Here is a 17,181-nt window from a genome sequence, read left to right on the forward strand (position 1 = left end):
CCGTCGTGCCCACGACGGTCCGTCCTGCCATGTCGTCACGAAGTTCAGAGAGTCGATTTCAGTACCCAAATTTCAGAATTCTAAGTGTTTTGGAACGAGACCCCCTCGACGGCCCGTCGTGCCCATGACGGTCCGTCGTAGGTTCCGTCGACTCAGACAGTTTTTCCAGAAATAAAATATGCTGCTTAAAACGACTAAACAGGTCGTTACAATTGGAAATCCCATGCTAAGTTCTTTTTAACGCTGCAGAGTTTGGGAAATTTTTATATCGTACGAATGAAATATTCCTTATGGATGTTAGGTTGTTGGATTAAGGAGAATCCAATCAGAATTTTAGTAAGGATAAAGTAGTATTTTCAGCCTACAATTTCCTAATTTGTATTAAGGGTTTATCAAGGGAAAATTTAAGCCTTAAGTCAGTTTTTAGAATATTGAATACGGTTAGGGCTTGGGAGAAAAGAGAAGAGAAGAGGAGAAAGAAGAAAGAGAAGAAAGAATGCCAAGAATCGTTGCGGATTTCGTTGGAGGTGATCCCTTTGAGGTATGTCAGACCATTTTACGTAGGGTCCTTTAACCCACACCCCAATATGATTCAATTCAGCAAGTTAGAGTTTATTGAATGATGAATATGGAACTTCTTGACGAAAAAATATGAATTTCTTGTTGGTTGAATTGTAATTTATATCTAGTAGAATTTTTTTGTGTCTAATATATTGGGTAATGAGGTATTAAGTGATCCTAAGTGTTTGTGGTGGGATCCATGAATGTTTAAGAGGTTTACAGATGATTCATGGACAAGAAAAGTCAGAGGTTCCCTGTGACAACCCCTTGAGAGCGTGCTTATCAGAGACCCTCAGGGAAGGCTCTGTACGACAGGTCCTGGCGTGCCGCACCAGCTAGAGCACCTCTGACTAGTGTCTGTAGGAAAGGCTCTGGCGCTCCGCGCCTCTCAGAGCGCCAAGGTAACATAGAGACCTCGTTCTTTCCCTATCTTTTTGAACTAGTTCCTATGTGATGTACCTATCATTCCTAGTTGATTCCAACACTCTAAAGTACATCTAAACATCATTAAATCATCCATAAACATGAGATCATGATCCTTGATCCATAATCAAATTCAAGGGTAGCTAAGATCAAGGTCAAAGAAGTTAAGAGTCAAGTTTAAAAATTAAGAAGTAAGTAAAGGCAAGTTCTTAAAGTATTCAAAATTTCTTAAACAATCACTTTAACATTGTTTTAAGGCTCAAGTTACAGGTTGACCAAAGTGTAAAAAGTTGAGTTAAATTTTCAAAAAGCGATAAGGGAACACAGTATTGACAAAAAGTTTATAAATGTTTTCACATTTAAGTTACAAGGAAACTAAGAGTTCAAAAATAGTTTTGAGTAAGAAAAGGGGAACACTAATTTCAAGAGGGATTTTTAAGGGTAAAAAGGGTTGAGCAAATTATCTCAACCCAAAGGAAGTACGTTATGTTAAAAGCATGAGCTAAAGTATATTTAGGGAGTAGTATTGAGCACCGATGTGGGGATGAGAGTTCATATTAACTCAAGCCTCCATTACACCATGTAGCTACTGTGGGTATCAACATGTCATACTTTCTAGATGATCAGGTTAGTTAAGCTTGTGGATCTACTAAGTTAAGTAAGGTCCTATACCGATTGTAAGGTGTAGGATTGTCCTCGACAGCGTGAGGTAAAATCATCACTTAGGCTCAAGTGATGTGTGTCGGTTAGAGAAACTCCCACAGAAAATTATATTACTTTCATATATAAGTAAAGTTGAGTTTATTATTGTTTTATCTTTACTAAACTAGGTGTTATATATATATATATATATATATATATATATATATNTTATATTGAGTTCTTTTCTTATGAGTCAAGCAGAGCCAAAGTAAGTTCTTCCTTAATCAATTTCAAGCTTTTATAGTTGTGTTTAGCATTCCAACTCGCACACTCGTACATTCAATGTACTGATGCCAGTTTGCTTGCATCATCTTATGATGAAGACAGAGATAACAAGGATCAACACGCAACCTTTGTTGATCCAGTTTGAGTTCCAGAGTTAGTGGTGAGCCCCTTACATTTTGGAGGACATCCTTGTGATTACTTTTCTAGTTCTGTTCATTAGTATGTTGTGGGGTTTGTCCCAACATCCATCTTAGTTGATTTAGAGGCTTCATATTCACTTAGTAGTTAAGTTTTCGAGTCTCATGTACTTTGTAATTTCATATGTTCAAGTGTTGAGACTTAAGTGCCATTTTTGCTATAATATCATATTGAGTACTACTTTTAACCATGCTCTGTTTATTGATTGAATTGAGTTTAGTCTTCCGCTGAGTTATGTAAGTCAGGACAACGGTTCGCTCGAGACCAGTAATGGTCATCGAGTGCCAGTCCCTACCAAGGTATAGGCCTTGGGCGTGACTGGTCAGTTAAAAATTCAATTTTTTGATTTTATGACTTATTTTTTATAAAAAAATAGACATTTTTTATATATAAGAGATCTGAAAATATCAACAGATATCATTTGTTTAGTACTATAGATATAAAATTCCTACATTTTAGTCACTTTTATGTAAGGGCGAATCTAGAAGGGGAGAAGGTATATTCATTTGAATTTTCTTTAAAAATATTTATTTGATATACATAAAAAATTTTCAGTGTTTATATATTAATTTCAAATTCCTCAACATAAATGTCTCTGTACATTGTAAGGCGTTTATTTTTCACATGTTTAAATACCATTTTTAGCAGACCATGAAAAAGTTCGAGGTTTTGTAGTAGTATGAATTCTTTATATATATATTCATAAAATATTTTTATCAGTATTGTTATTGTGTACTAAAATATTTTAAAAGAACTGATCTAAATAATTAAACTTAGCGAAAATTGTGTTGAGTTGGATCTTGACTCATTATCTGCCCCATTTTGGCTCAATTCATATTGATCCAATCAAATTCAGTTTGAATTCGATCTTGATCCGTTTTTTATCTTGACACAATATATTTGACTAAAATTGATCTAATTCGCTCAATTTTAAAATAGAAGAAAAATTAATGAAACAAATACATACACGAAAAACTAATTAATAGTTATCCTCTTTTGGATGAGTCGCGATTTATCTGAGCAAATGAATACTAGCCTAGAAATTCCTAATGTTAGAACTAAATTATAGATAGTTGTGCCTATTTACTATTTTCTATGAAATAAAAAGATAAGCTATAAATAGTAATTATTTTAGCATTCTCTACTAATAATACTAATATGATAATTGCATATTATAAATTAGTTTTACCATATAATTTTCATTTTTATAATAATTAAATGTTCATAATTTCATTAGATTATATGTTGTGCAACAAAATTAATAACATTTTCAGTGGAATCCTATAAATTGGTCCAATTATGTTCATTAGAAATTATACCTGCACTAGATTCAATCACGAAAGATAATGTAGCGTATGATAGGGAAAAGGGAGATTGATTTAATTTTCTTTCTCAGATAATCTCGTTGAAAATCCTGGTATGCATGTATATTAATTTCTTTATTAGCATAAATGGTTATGCTTTAACATGCTGTATTAGAGCCTGAAACTTGCAGTAATGATTTTCACTCATAAAGTAACTTTATTTTGTTATTAGAGACGGACCCAAATTCATATGTATGGTGTATATACATGTATATCTATGTTTGGCAAAAAAAAAAAGATGTAATTAACTTCTCACATTTAATGAAAGTCGAGTTATCCTTGTGTTAGAGGAATCACCACAAAACTAGGGTTTCAATCTAGTTAAAACCCTTATTTCTTTTTAAGTTTATTGTGATATTCAGGGGGGGGGGGGGTAAATTTAAAATTCACTAAGTAAACCACCAGTAATCGATAGTAGTCTCACATGCAACTTAGTAGTAAGATAAACAATAACAAAAAGTTGCAGTAATAATTAACTCAAAAGGTTTTATCATTGTTCGGATTACCAATGCGGTGGCTAGTCAAGCCCCCTTGGGTTTCAAGGGTTTTCTTTAAGATATTTGAAGATATCCTAATGTTAAAGAAATTTGAAACTTTATCCTGTCTTGATATGCAAATCCGATTTCTACCTTGACACTGCTTCAACTTTTATACCTACACTCAAATTATTTATTTTCTCTTTTATTTTAAATTTTATCACTCCCGTGCTTACAAAGATTTATGAAAGACAAAAGAAAACTGTTTGCTAAGCTCAAGCGAAGTTGCGTATTTCACACTAAAAAACTGGGTCAATTTGTGTAGATGATGATTTGTGCTCTTGTAAAGAAAAACCCAAGGGATTTATCTCAAACAAGGATCAATTTAGGGGGTCCTTGATTGAGGCGATTCAATTGATCTGTATCCATGAAGTAAATTGTTTCTTCTTCTTTCCTTTTGATGGTGTCATCATTTCGTTGTATGATCGACATACTTCTTATCTTGTGGCTTGATTCATGGCTTTTCCTTTGTTGATGATTTGGTTGTGATCTCTGCCAAGTGTGTGAGTATTCTCCTTCATTTAAACTTTCTCCATGTGTCGATTAACCATATATTCCTTTCCTTCTTTTGTCCTTTAGATTTGAGTCTTGCCTTTCCAATGCTTTTCTGCAACTTCAAGCCAATATTCTTTTCCTTCTTGAAGTCATTTATATTGATGATTTCCTTTTTGAATTTGTGACCTACGAAAATTAATATCAACGCATTAAGTGTTTATTTTCAAAATCAACTAACTCTAAGGAGTTACCAATCTGCCCCTTTTTGATAAATACAAGATTACTCACAATATTAATAATAATATTGATAGTCAATTTTACTTAAAGTTAGTTGGACTTCCCTGAGGTTTCATGTCTTAGTTCATCGATGCATGCAACTCTCCCTATCTTATCTCCCCCTGTTTCACAGAAGAGAGAGAAAGATAGATTTGTTTTCTCCCCCTTTGTCATAATATAAAAGATTAGCCAAAAGCGTACTAGATGTAAGCAAAGTAAACAGATAACAGAGTAGTCTATGATTCAGAGAGACAAAAAAACAGTAGTCCAAGAGATATAGAGGTACATGCCACTATTGGAAGTTAGTGCAAAAAGTAAAGGTCAGCCAGTAGAGTTAATGACCACCTCAAAAGTACTTGAGGGAGTTAATAACTTTCTCATAGAAGGTGTTGTAAGAACGTTCCACATTTCGCGAAAGACTGGAGTATGATGAACTGTAACAGCAAGCTCATTGTTGGAGGAGTTGACTCCACTTTTGAAAGAGTCAACATGTTGGATTAAGCGATTTACCATTGAGATACCTTCATGCTTGATCGTTGTCATGGCAATCCACAAATTACCGATATAAGGGCTAAAATCTTTCTGTAAACGCCACAGCATCAGGAAGGGTTTCCAAGTATCGTTCTACAACTCAGTGTCTAGTTTTGACATCTTCATTGTTCTACAATAAAAGACCGGCAGAATCCGCCGAGATTTTTGAGGGTAAGGGAGAGTCCGCGGGAGCTTTGACTGAGTCCTTTTTACCCACTTTTCACGAACTTGCACATACCCCGTACTAGAAAAAGTATGAAAATCAGAAGTTGCATTAATATGAGAGGGGGTAAACAAAGAAAGATCCACAAGACGTTCCACGATAATCCTCGAGATGAGCAAGCCAGAGGGAAGACTTGCCGATGAATTCAAGTCTTCAAAACTTCCCAATATGTACGCCTTGTACCATTCAGCCCACTTGATGCACTATTTTTTAAGGAGGAACTAGGGAACAAATACATTACGAGTAGAAATATTACTCAAGGAGCCCTTCTGGGAATAAGAGTTCTGTCCATGATATGTACGAGAATACGATTCTGAAAATATAACGATAAGAGCCCAAAGTCAGAAATGTAATAGTCGGGTTAAGCCACTACTCTCTTTGAACCTTTAAGAGAAATTTCAAATTCATTAGGTCATGTTTTGTTCATGTACGAAATTAACCCAAAGAACTTAGTACAAAACACATTTTCGAATAACTTTTCATTGATGATGAATTGCTTAACCAGCACCAACAACTGTAACTCACCACTCTTAGGTGAGATGGGGAGACTCGCATAAAGCAGGTAAACCGCTTCGTCAAAAAGCTCAAGACGACACAAAGTAAAAAAGAGAGACAGTTTATGAGCTTTGAGATAGAAGCTTACCGGGAAGTGAGGGTCTTTTAATTGACTGAGATCTAAAACTAGATCGGGAACAATAAGGCGAGTTTTGAAGCGATCATGCATCTTCTTCTATTCGATACCCCATAATCGTTGCATGTGTCCGTTGGAGAGAGATCCCTTAACATAGAGACAAGGCTTCTTTGATGCTTTCTGATTAGTAGTATAATCTCACTTCTTTGAGGACTCAGACGAAGTATCCATGGATCCTACGGAGAATCAGAAGAGAGAGAGAGAGAGATGGTGTCTACTTCGAATGAACTCAAAGCAACAGAGGATTTCTTTGAGGTCATGGGGCGAGTATTTGTCATGGTGAGATGAAGAGTAGAAGAGAGAGAGGAAACAATAAATAAAAAGAAAAAAGATGAGGGAAAAGAAAGGGGATCAGATGAGAAAGGGAAAGGGAAGGGGATTTGATAGGAAGAAGGGGAAGCGGAAGAGGCGGCATCGGGTCATATTTACAGAACAAAAAAAATGAGAAAACCCATTAATTGCATAAGGAAATAAAATAAATAAACAGTAAAGTACAATGGATTAGTAAACACATTGAATGCCAAGACGATCTCTGAGAGAGAAAAATCTTTCCTCAAGAAGAGATTTAGTTAAAATATCAGCTAATTGATTTTTAGAGTCTACAAATTCGAGTGAAAAATCACAATTTTCAACGTAATCAGGAATAAAATGATGATTTATGTGGATATGCTTATCCCTAGAATGATGCACAATATATTTTGAAAGACGGAAGTATTATCATAGATAATCGGTACAGTTTCATAGGAAATATTATAATCAAGTAATTGATGCATCGTCCATAAAATTTGAGTACCACAACTTCCAACCACTAACTATTTGGATTTGGTGGTGGGTAAGGTAACCGAAACTTGTTTCTCTCTATGCCATGAGACTAGAGAATGCCCCAATATTTGGCATGTTCCACTAGTGTTTTTTGGTTGTTTTTGTCACTTGCATAGTCAGCTTTTGAATAACCAATTTAATCAAAATGAGTAGATCTAGAATACCATAATCCCGGTTCTGTGGTTCCAATGAGGTAGCGAATGATTCGTTTTACTTCCACGAGATGTGATTCCTTCGGAACAGCTTGAAATCGTGCACACTTGCATATAGTATACATTATATCGGGTCGACTGGATGTAATATATAGTAATGAGCCAACTATCTCTCTATGCATCTTTTTATCCACGTGTTTTCCAGATGCATCAATTTAAAGAAACGTGGACTAACTCATTGGGGTACCAAAGGCTTTGCCCTTTTTGAGTCCAAACTTCTTAATAAATTCCTTGGTGTACTTTTCTTGACTAATGAATGCTTCATTAGTTTAATGGTTAATTTGAAATAAGAGATTGAATGTGACTTCTCACAGAAGACACATTTCGAATTCTACTTTCATTTGATTTGAAAAATTCTAGCGTAAATAAGGATTAGAACTTCCAAAAATAATATAATCAACATATATTTGTACTATAAGAATGAATAAACTAGATCTTTTAATGAAGAGAGCTGTGTAAATTTTCCCCCTTTGGAAATTATTTTTCAGTAAAAACGAACTCAATCTTTCATACCAAGCTTTTGGATCTTATTTTATTCTGCAAAGAGCCTTGGAAAGTTTGTAAACAAGATAAGGACAAGAAGGATTTTAAAAATCGGGGGTTATTTGACTATAACTTCTTCTCTTATAAAATCGTTTAAAAACACACTTTTCACATCCATTTGAATTAGTGTAAAATTCTTGAAAGAGTCATAAGAGAATAGAATTCGAATAGATTCTAAAATTGCCACAAGTGAAAAGGTATCCTCTTATTCAGTACAAACTTTTTGTGAATAGCCTTGAGCGACCTTATCTACGGAGCCGGTTGGTCACCATGACAAAACGACCCATTTTAAAGGTTAAACGAGCCCCAGAGAAGGAAAACTCCTATTTTCCCAATTGTCGTGTGCTATAGTCCACCATCTTTTTTGATGATCCAAAATTTCGAGATATTAAAAATTATTCTACTGTAATGTGGCTAGCTAAATCTCTTTTGTGTTCTTAAACTCAATAACTGCTACTTAGCTGATCCAACAACATCAATATATATTGTGGTCTTTAGAATTTTGGTAAGATTGCTCGTTGATATCAGTTCTTCATTACATTTTTAAAAAGCTTGCAGCCATATGAACAATTATTCGACAGTACCTAAGAGATTGGCCTGGTCTATTGACATTTTGAAGAAAAGCTCACAAGAATCTTTAAAATAGATTACAATTATGTGAATCTTGAAATTCTGTTACAACCAAATTAGGTTTTCTCTGCTATTAATCAAAGTTTTGTGTGGCTATTTGTTTATAGGATAGGATTGTGTTACACTATACCAACTTTCATTTTCGACATCAAATTTTTTTCTTATACTATTTGGTTCCTATATCATGTCCTACCTCCCGTGGGAGCTGGTCATCTACTAAATAACAATTTTTTTCTTAATCTTATTACAAATAAATTCTCTTGTATATCTTATTTTTAATAATGAGGTATCCAAAAGAAAAACATACAATAGAAATGTAGAAGAAGAATTTTTTTTATTAAATTAGGATTAGTATACAAAATAAAGTGAGGAAATGCAGTTCAAATATAGTACTATATAATTGTTAAAAATGTCATGTTTATAACCACGAATTTATGCCAGACTGCGTTCTTGAAGGGCGTAAGAGATCACATAATGGTATAAGCAACATATATGGGTTCTTACAAATGATGCTTCATAAGAATCAATATAATAAACTAACATGACTATGATGAAACTAGATATTCCTACTCAGTGGATGATGATGAGATTGGTCAAATTTAGCATTTTGCAGTTTATCATATTAATAACTTAGATGAGATTGTCGCTAATGTTTAAAGGACTCATGAATTATAGGTAAGCTTTAATTTATTTTTCTGATTTCAGCTTATAGGTATGAATCCACGGTAGTTGATTGTAATACATAACATTCTTAATTCTTTCCTCGGATCCTACTACAAAGAAGGATGTTCACTTCTTAATATACAATTTATAATGCAACAAATTCAGGTATATTAAATAAAATCACGTGAAAATAAAAGGAGGTATAAGATAACCAAAACCATTTGTCGTAGGGATATCAAGTGGTTGATATTATACCCCAAATTACATTGCCTTTTGGTAACTTTTAACATTAGTTAGATTGGTTGTAACACATTCCCCTCATTTACATTTTGTTAATATATCAATTTATTTATTCTCATCAATCAAAAAAGAAAGATGAGAAGATTTCACCTCAGTTTCTTAAAGTAATATTCATGCCATAAGATTTGACTTTTGTTTTCTCAAGTCATATATATAACTTAAACTTTTATGAGGTTATTTGCACTAGGTTTAAAAGTAAGAAGTCAATGGTAATGTTTCTACTAATGGCATAATAACTACTTCACATATTGAATTCAAGAATAATTTCTTTCAATTACTTTTTTCCTTCTTCATTCTTTTTATTTCTAAGAGCATATTGGATTTCATCCCTTCTTTTAAGTCTTAGCGAAAAGTAAACATTTTTTTTAGATGTGCAAAGGTGAAGAATTGCAAAAGCTGCCTCTTGAGATGCAACTATAAGAGAGTTGAACACTGAATAATGCAAATAAAAATAGAAAGTGCAAGAGCGATATACTATTTTTTTTTACATTGGCAGCAAAATATAGGTTTATATTTGTAGAAGATGTTGACACTTGCTACTTTAAAACTTTCCAAATGAATGAGAAAAAACACACAATCTAATGTGAATGAAGTTAGTTAACAAACTCGAAGCCACGTTTCTATTCTTCCTATTGATAAATGTGTATTAAGTGTACAACATCACAACCAACAAGAATAAAAAAATTAAGTATGTTGTTGCCTGGTCATTTTTTTTAGAAATAAGAAGGGTTGAATGACTATTTTCAGTAATGAAGGGTTTATTTTTTTAAGTAAAGTATTTTTGTGTAAGACATTGTTAATTTTCCCAACATAAAATTTCAACACCGGCCGTGCCCATCTAGTATATATTATACATATATAATTATTTTTAGTTGGGAGTCTATCAAAAACAATATCTCTATTTTATTATTTTAAGGTAGGTGGAATTAGACTCAATTTGAGAACAATAAGGACGCTCCATGTAGGAATTCAATTACCAATAAGAGTTTCGTCCTATATATCTCAGGTATGCATTGAGGACGGGTTTTGAAAGTTAGCTTTTTTGTTGTTATAGTATAACAATGTCTGGTAGAAAAAGTAAACCGTGAATCTTACAGGGTATTGTATAAAGTCCATTTGAAGGTCCAACAGGACCATATTAAACTTGAACTATATTTCCATTAAGTCCCTACTAAAGAAGAAGAACTCAAATCATTGAACTACAAAACCTCGAGATATCGATTGAAAATGGCGCCCAGTTCTGAATTTGGACAATGCTCCGATAAATCTGATATCTTTAAGGTACAATTACATATGCGTAATAATAATGTACATCATTGTATATGCACTATTTTTGTCTCCAATTTAATCCACTTCTCTCAAAATTGACCTTACAGAGAGATCAATCGCAGAAAAAGCTCATTACGATTTTGAAGAACGTGAGTTTCATTCCTCTTTTCTACTGTTTTTTATGTAAATTTAACTGGAAAAGTTGAAATGTTAATTGAATATTTAGTTGGAGTTGCAGATTCTAGGGAAAAAGAGTTTGGTGATTGAGCTTAAGCTTGGAGGTTCTTTCTCGCGTATTGTACAGAGCTCACCCCTCAGTGTAATTCTATCTCTTAATTTTATAATGAATTATTTACTTTACTGAGTTTGAGTTGAAATTTTTGAGTTTTTGCACATTTTTTTTGGGGTTATTTTAAATTTCTGTTGGGTTCGAATATTTCCATTGTTTTTTAGATTTTGAAAATTGAGCAACGAAATCTTTACTTTTTTAAAAAAAGGAACTTCTTTTGTTGTTGGAGAACAACTCAAAATCAACACATTTTGCAAACTCAGTACAATTGTTAGTTGTGCTTTTTTGAAATTTTAGTACTTTGTCTGTCTCTATAACAATAGGGGTTAGATGAAATCATAATTTATGCCTAGTCAAATATTGATTCTTCGAAAAAAAAAAAATTCCAATAGTGTTCCTAGTTTATTGATTTAAAATATATACATTTAATTAATTTTTATAGTCCGAGTCAACTTGCATGCCTCGACTAATCCACGGGTACATATTCTCTGTCACTAGCACATATATCTGGTAACTTTGCCTTACCAAAGCCTAGATGAGTGGAGATACATCTCCTTTTTTTTAATTTTTTGCATCTATGAGAAATAAACTCTTGGGTAAATGTAGGCCGGCTTTGTCTTGCCTTTCCACATCCTGCACATAGCAGAATTTAAAGAGCAACAACATTGCCCTTTGTGTTTTGGGTTATAACTAAGACGATGAATTGATGCTAGAGAAAGAGCGTTGTACGAATTGTAAAATTCTACACTTCACCAAGGAAAATAGTTCAATGATTTTTCTGTGATATTAGGTGTAAAACATGGTGATTCTATGAACAAGCTTGTTTTTCACACTTTTTTCTTTTTGGTGTTTTTCACACCTATAAACAAGTGCATGGGGCTGAATTTCGGTATCTTAATGTGGAACCAGTTCAAAGTAATTGCACAAAAGTAGTCGATCTAGTTCAATACTCTCTTTACTTGATGAATTTCATTTGCTCACACACCCATAATGATATTTCTAAAAGGATTCAAAGGGAGTATTTTGTTTATTTCTCACTCATCGAGCAGTTGTATGTGAGAAGGTTGGCCTTTTTGTTAACATCCAAGATAAACTTCTTATGGATTTAGTTTGATATGCATTTCTTATTAACAATTGCATGCAATCGTGACAGATACTCGAGGAACATATAATTCATAACTTGTTAACTTTAGGCGAGTATCCCCTTTATCTTATTCCGATGGATGAGGATGTATCATCCTTTGAACTTGATGTTTCTCATAAAGTCTGTCTGTTTCTCACAGTTTGATCCAAAAAAAAATTATTTTACCATTTTTAAAGATTAGCATATGTAAAAATATTCATATATATATACAAAGACTAACCTTAGTGACGTCTACATGGCGCCACCATCATCCAAAAAACCCATTTAATTTAATATATTCCCAGGAATACCCTTCCCTTTAAGAACTCGTACATTAAACAACACTTCAATCCAAATAACACAAACACTGTAACAATTATTCGGCCCCAACAATCAAACTGTCTCAAAAGCGCCACAATTTATATGCGGAACGATACCTTTTAACAATTGGAAACAACCAATATTTACTCCCCTTTCCAAAAGGTACTGCATCATTCATATTCAATTTATACAGAATTGTGAATTTACATATTTCAAACTTTGATTTATATTCAATTTATACAACTTTGTGAATTTTCTTATTTCAAACTTTCTTGCACATTTACTTCTAACATGGAACTTTGATGCACACGATAATCTGGAATAATCAAATTAACAAGTTCCAAGATAAGTTGAGCAAAGGTTGTGAAATCATTATCATAAACTTCAAAGTTTCAGAAATAACTGGTTATACATATCAGTGCATTCAGACTTTAAAATATCATTCTTGCGGATAATTGCCATCCAAAAAATACAGAATGATACTGTTCAAATCCCTGCAAATTGTATCCAATAAGTGATGATTCTCTCCCAGCACAACAACATCATTGTCGAATCAGGCACATCAATCATTGTAATTTATATTACACACGGTCTCCAATGTATGCAATAAATAATTTTCCTCCTTAATTGTAGATGTGGTTGGATGCTTATATGGAATCGGTGACCTAGAGAGTATGAGTTGAAAGTGGAAGAAACGCGACATACACATTCTTACCGATTCGTAATATTCTTATCTCATCTACATTACATTAAAATTCATTCATCCCAAAGAGGAAACATGTAATTCTCTTGTAGTGAGGAGATGACTATCAAAGCAAGAATAACTTTGTGGGAGGATGAAGAGAAAACATTTTACCCCTACGTATATCCTATCCACTTCTGACCATACATTGTGATCGTTACTGCTACAACTCTAAAAAATTTAGAGTTAACTATTTCTTCTCAACATACTTGAAACTTTTAATAGTCATGAATATAGGAGATTCTGACAAATAAGTTTTGTTTCTCAATAATAGTTGAACTAAATTTTACCACCACCGCAGCAAGAAAAATTTATGTTATATTAAAATGGATAACATAACCTCATTGCTTCATAGGTTCTCAAAGAAGTCAGTTGATGTCCATACTATTGACACTGCAAAAGCAAGTAACATTTACATTGCAAAAGTTATGTTTGAAAATCGGATGACTATTGTAGGGTTAGTAGATTCTAACTAGAGTACCGACATAGAGGTAAGTACTATAATAAACCCTTCGCAGCAAAAGCTCAAGGAATTGAATCAACATGCTACTGTAATATATATATATATATATATATATATGTGTGTGTGTGTGTGTGTGTGTGTGTGTGTGTGTGTGTGTGTGTGTGTGTGTGTGCATGTGTGTGCGTGTGTGTGCGTGTGCGTGTCCGTGTGTATGCGTGTGCGTGTGTCCGTGTGCGTTTGCGCGTGTGCGGGTGCGCGGGTGCGGGGGTGCGGGTTCGGGTGTGTGTGTGTGTGTGTGTGTTTGCGTGTGTGTGCACGCGCGTGAGCGTGAGCGTGTGCGTGTGCGTGTGCGTGTGCGTGTGCGTGTGCGTTTGCGTGTGCGTGTGCGTGTGCGTGTGCGTGTGCGTGTGTGTGTGTGCGCGCGCGCGCGCGCGCGCGCGTGTGTGTGTGTGTGTGAAGACTACTTGACCCTGTTTTATGTGGTTGCAAAGAAACAATTGTTGATTACTTTTGATCACAAGTTCGTTAACCGATAGTCCAATAGTGAGATTGATGTACCGTCCCATATTTGCAGTCTATGCGGGATGGACTTGGTCTTCAAACTAAAATTGAGCAATTTCAATTTGAATGAGGGGTCGGAAAATTATACAGTCACACAAGTTTATGTGCTTATGAAGAATTAGAATTCAGCACCCCATAAGCAAAAACTAAAAGGTAAAATGCTACAATGTTATTATGCTTCTAATACATTTTCTCTTGATATGTACATCATTCATCTTCTGGATAATTCATCATTAATTATTTTTACATATAGGTAAAAGAAAAGTGGGATATTCACCTGAATCAACAGGCTATGAGGGAGGATAAAACACAAAATACTCAAAAGAAATTCCTAGTGGATGGGAGGCTTCCATTTCAAACAGAAGAGTTTATTCGAGAAAGTCTAAGAAGAGAAAAAACTTATTCATAGACGACAACGGACAGAGTGACGATGACCCCATAAAAAGGGCAAGGTAGAGGTTGTTTCTATGTGTAACTGAAAATGTCATTTTTTAACACTTATTTAACTACACTAAAAGTAAAAAAAAAGATTCAACCAAATTTGAAAATCACAGTGTCGCGCGAAGCACGAAAAATTTTCCTACACTCATCTTCTATGAAAGAGCAAATTGATATTAATTTGTGACAATACATTGTCCGTGCTTCGCGCGGCACCGTGATTTTAAACTTTGATTGAATCTTTTTTTTTTTAGTTCTAGAGTAGTTAAATATGTTTTAAAAAATTATATTTGAAAATCACGGTGTGCACCATAATTGTCAAAAATTAATATCAATCTTCTCTTTTATAGCAGATGAGTGTGCCTGATATAAATACTGCCATTCTTTTGGGAGGTAGAATGCCTTCTTTCTTTCACTCACCCCTTCTCTGTCTCCTCTCTCATTATATTTCATATATTGTAGTTATAAAACACATAAGATTGATGTGTGACCTCATGGGTTATTTGGTGAAGATGAGACAAAATTTTTGGATTATGTTGAAGGTTCATGCTAGTTTATCATATTATGGGTGTTCAGCAAGAAGGCAAGAAAATAAAGGTTCCCCTTAATTCAAGTAGTCGTCTAGGTTGATTTATTTTCTCTTCAATTTTTTTTAACAACAGTCTACGTGACTTCAGCATACATATGAATCTGCCATGTCCTATCATAACATTCAATTTCTCATGAACTTTGCTTAGTCTTCTATTTGTTTAAATGTCATTTGCAGTGTGATTGCAGGTTAAATGTCAAAAGCAATTTCCATGAAGCAAGATAACACAGAAATGCAGACTAGGTTAGTCAATAATAGTAGATGTGCATGTCTTAGCTTTGGTAGTTCAATAATTGACTTCTGTGTTACATTTTATTTTATATGCAAAACCAAACTGTCTCCAAATTGAAGGATTATGTCAATGAGCTTAACTCATTGCCAAAAATGGCAGTAAGAGTTATTGCTAATGATAGATACTACAACGATCGTAATGGTTTTAACAATGTTATGACATTATTGACTTTCTGTTCCAGAGACACATAAATCTGGGTCAGCATTTTACTACGTTTACATCCAAACCTTTATTCCATTGCCAAATTGATATGGAGAAAACTCTTGTCGAGGCTAAAAGCTATTATATGTGAGTAAAATGAAACTTTTCATTCCAATGACTGATGACTTTTGTAGTTTTAGAGCATATCCACCTTTCAGCTCACTCATAAATATTCAACGGTACTCAGAAGTCTCTGTTGCACCTAGTGCTTGGAGTCAAATGTTGGAGAACTATAAATGCAAGTCCACGTTTTGTTGGAAAGAAAAATCCTTTGCATGCATGATATGATGCCATGTAGTATTTTATTGTGTGTGATCAAGGGTGTGCTCCATTTCTCCTTTCTCCATTTTTTCTTCTTTTTATTATGTGGTAAAGAAACATGATTATTATTCAATCAGTTGGAAAACAAGCATATACAGCTGCAGATCACTCTTGGCCAGTCCACATCGTACCAACCTAGAGAGAATATGATGAATTTTTCTCAATAAATACTACTCTTAGTGCATAAAATAACTACGTAGAGAAAAAATGCCTGCAATATTGTCAACTCATGTCTTGCACTGTAATCTAAAGCTGTATTGCCATCTGTAGAATTCATGAGAAATATATTGTTACTATTGAATTCCTTGAAACTTTGATTTTATTGTCTCCTTGATTTTCAGGAAATGATTGTCCAGTAGAGGAAAGGATGATTAGAAAAAAGGGATATATATCATGAGCTAGAAGTGCAAGAGAGGGGGAGGGGTCTGGCTTTACCCTTTTCCTTTTCTTCCGAGGTGATTGTTTTCACGTTCTATTTGCCTACTCTTTCCTCACTGGGAAATGCGGATTCTTTGTGTAAATACGCAGGAACCACTTATTAATGTTCTACGTCTTCTCATCTTGTTCTCAATAACAAATTAAGGGTTGGTCAAGAAGAATTTTGAATATTTGAGGAAAGTATAGCCGTTTGTTCTATTCTTTGACATGGATTCCATGCTTTTAGTATCAGCATAGGAACCTCAAATGACATATTGAACTTCTGTACTTTTTGATAGACGAGAACTACTTCACAACTAGGTAATTTGGAACAAAGTGACCAACAAAAATCTGATGAGGCTTTAAATCAGTTTGAGAATAATCTTACTAAATCAGATTGACAAACCAACCCCCCAGGTATTAAAATTCATTGAGCAACTTATTACCCAAAATGAGAATGATGATCTCACAAAAAATCTTGATGAAGAGGAAGCTGATAATACAGTTCTTCGAATGGATCCTACTAGTTCTCCTTGTCTGGATGGATTTGGGGGAATTATCTTTCGAACATGTTAATGTTGATTTTCACTCATTTGAGGCTCTTTTCTTAGTTATATTGGCTTGCTTTAGTTTATAATTGGTGCTTTTAATGTGCTTTTCATAATATTTGGAGGAAAATGAATGTAGGGTTGATTTAGAAGAAATTTGAAGAAAAACAAGTGAAAACGAGGTAAAAAGGTCAATAGGAAGAAAGAAGAAC

The 17,181-nt window shown here is 34.0% G+C and overlaps 1 pseudogene; it reads left to right on the forward strand.

Annotated features, from left to right (window-relative positions):
* The first annotated feature begins 496 nt into the window (after positions 1 to 496).
* LOC107017788 lies at positions 497 to 16,822 on the forward strand (annotated as a pseudogene).
* The last annotated feature ends 359 nt before the right edge of the window (positions 16,823 to 17,181 follow it).

The sequence above is a fragment of the Solanum pennellii genome, chromosome 1 (genome assembly GCF_001406875.1).
Source record: "Solanum pennellii chromosome 1, SPENNV200".
In the NCBI taxonomy this organism is placed as follows: Eukaryota; Viridiplantae; Streptophyta; class Magnoliopsida; order Solanales; family Solanaceae; genus Solanum; species Solanum pennellii.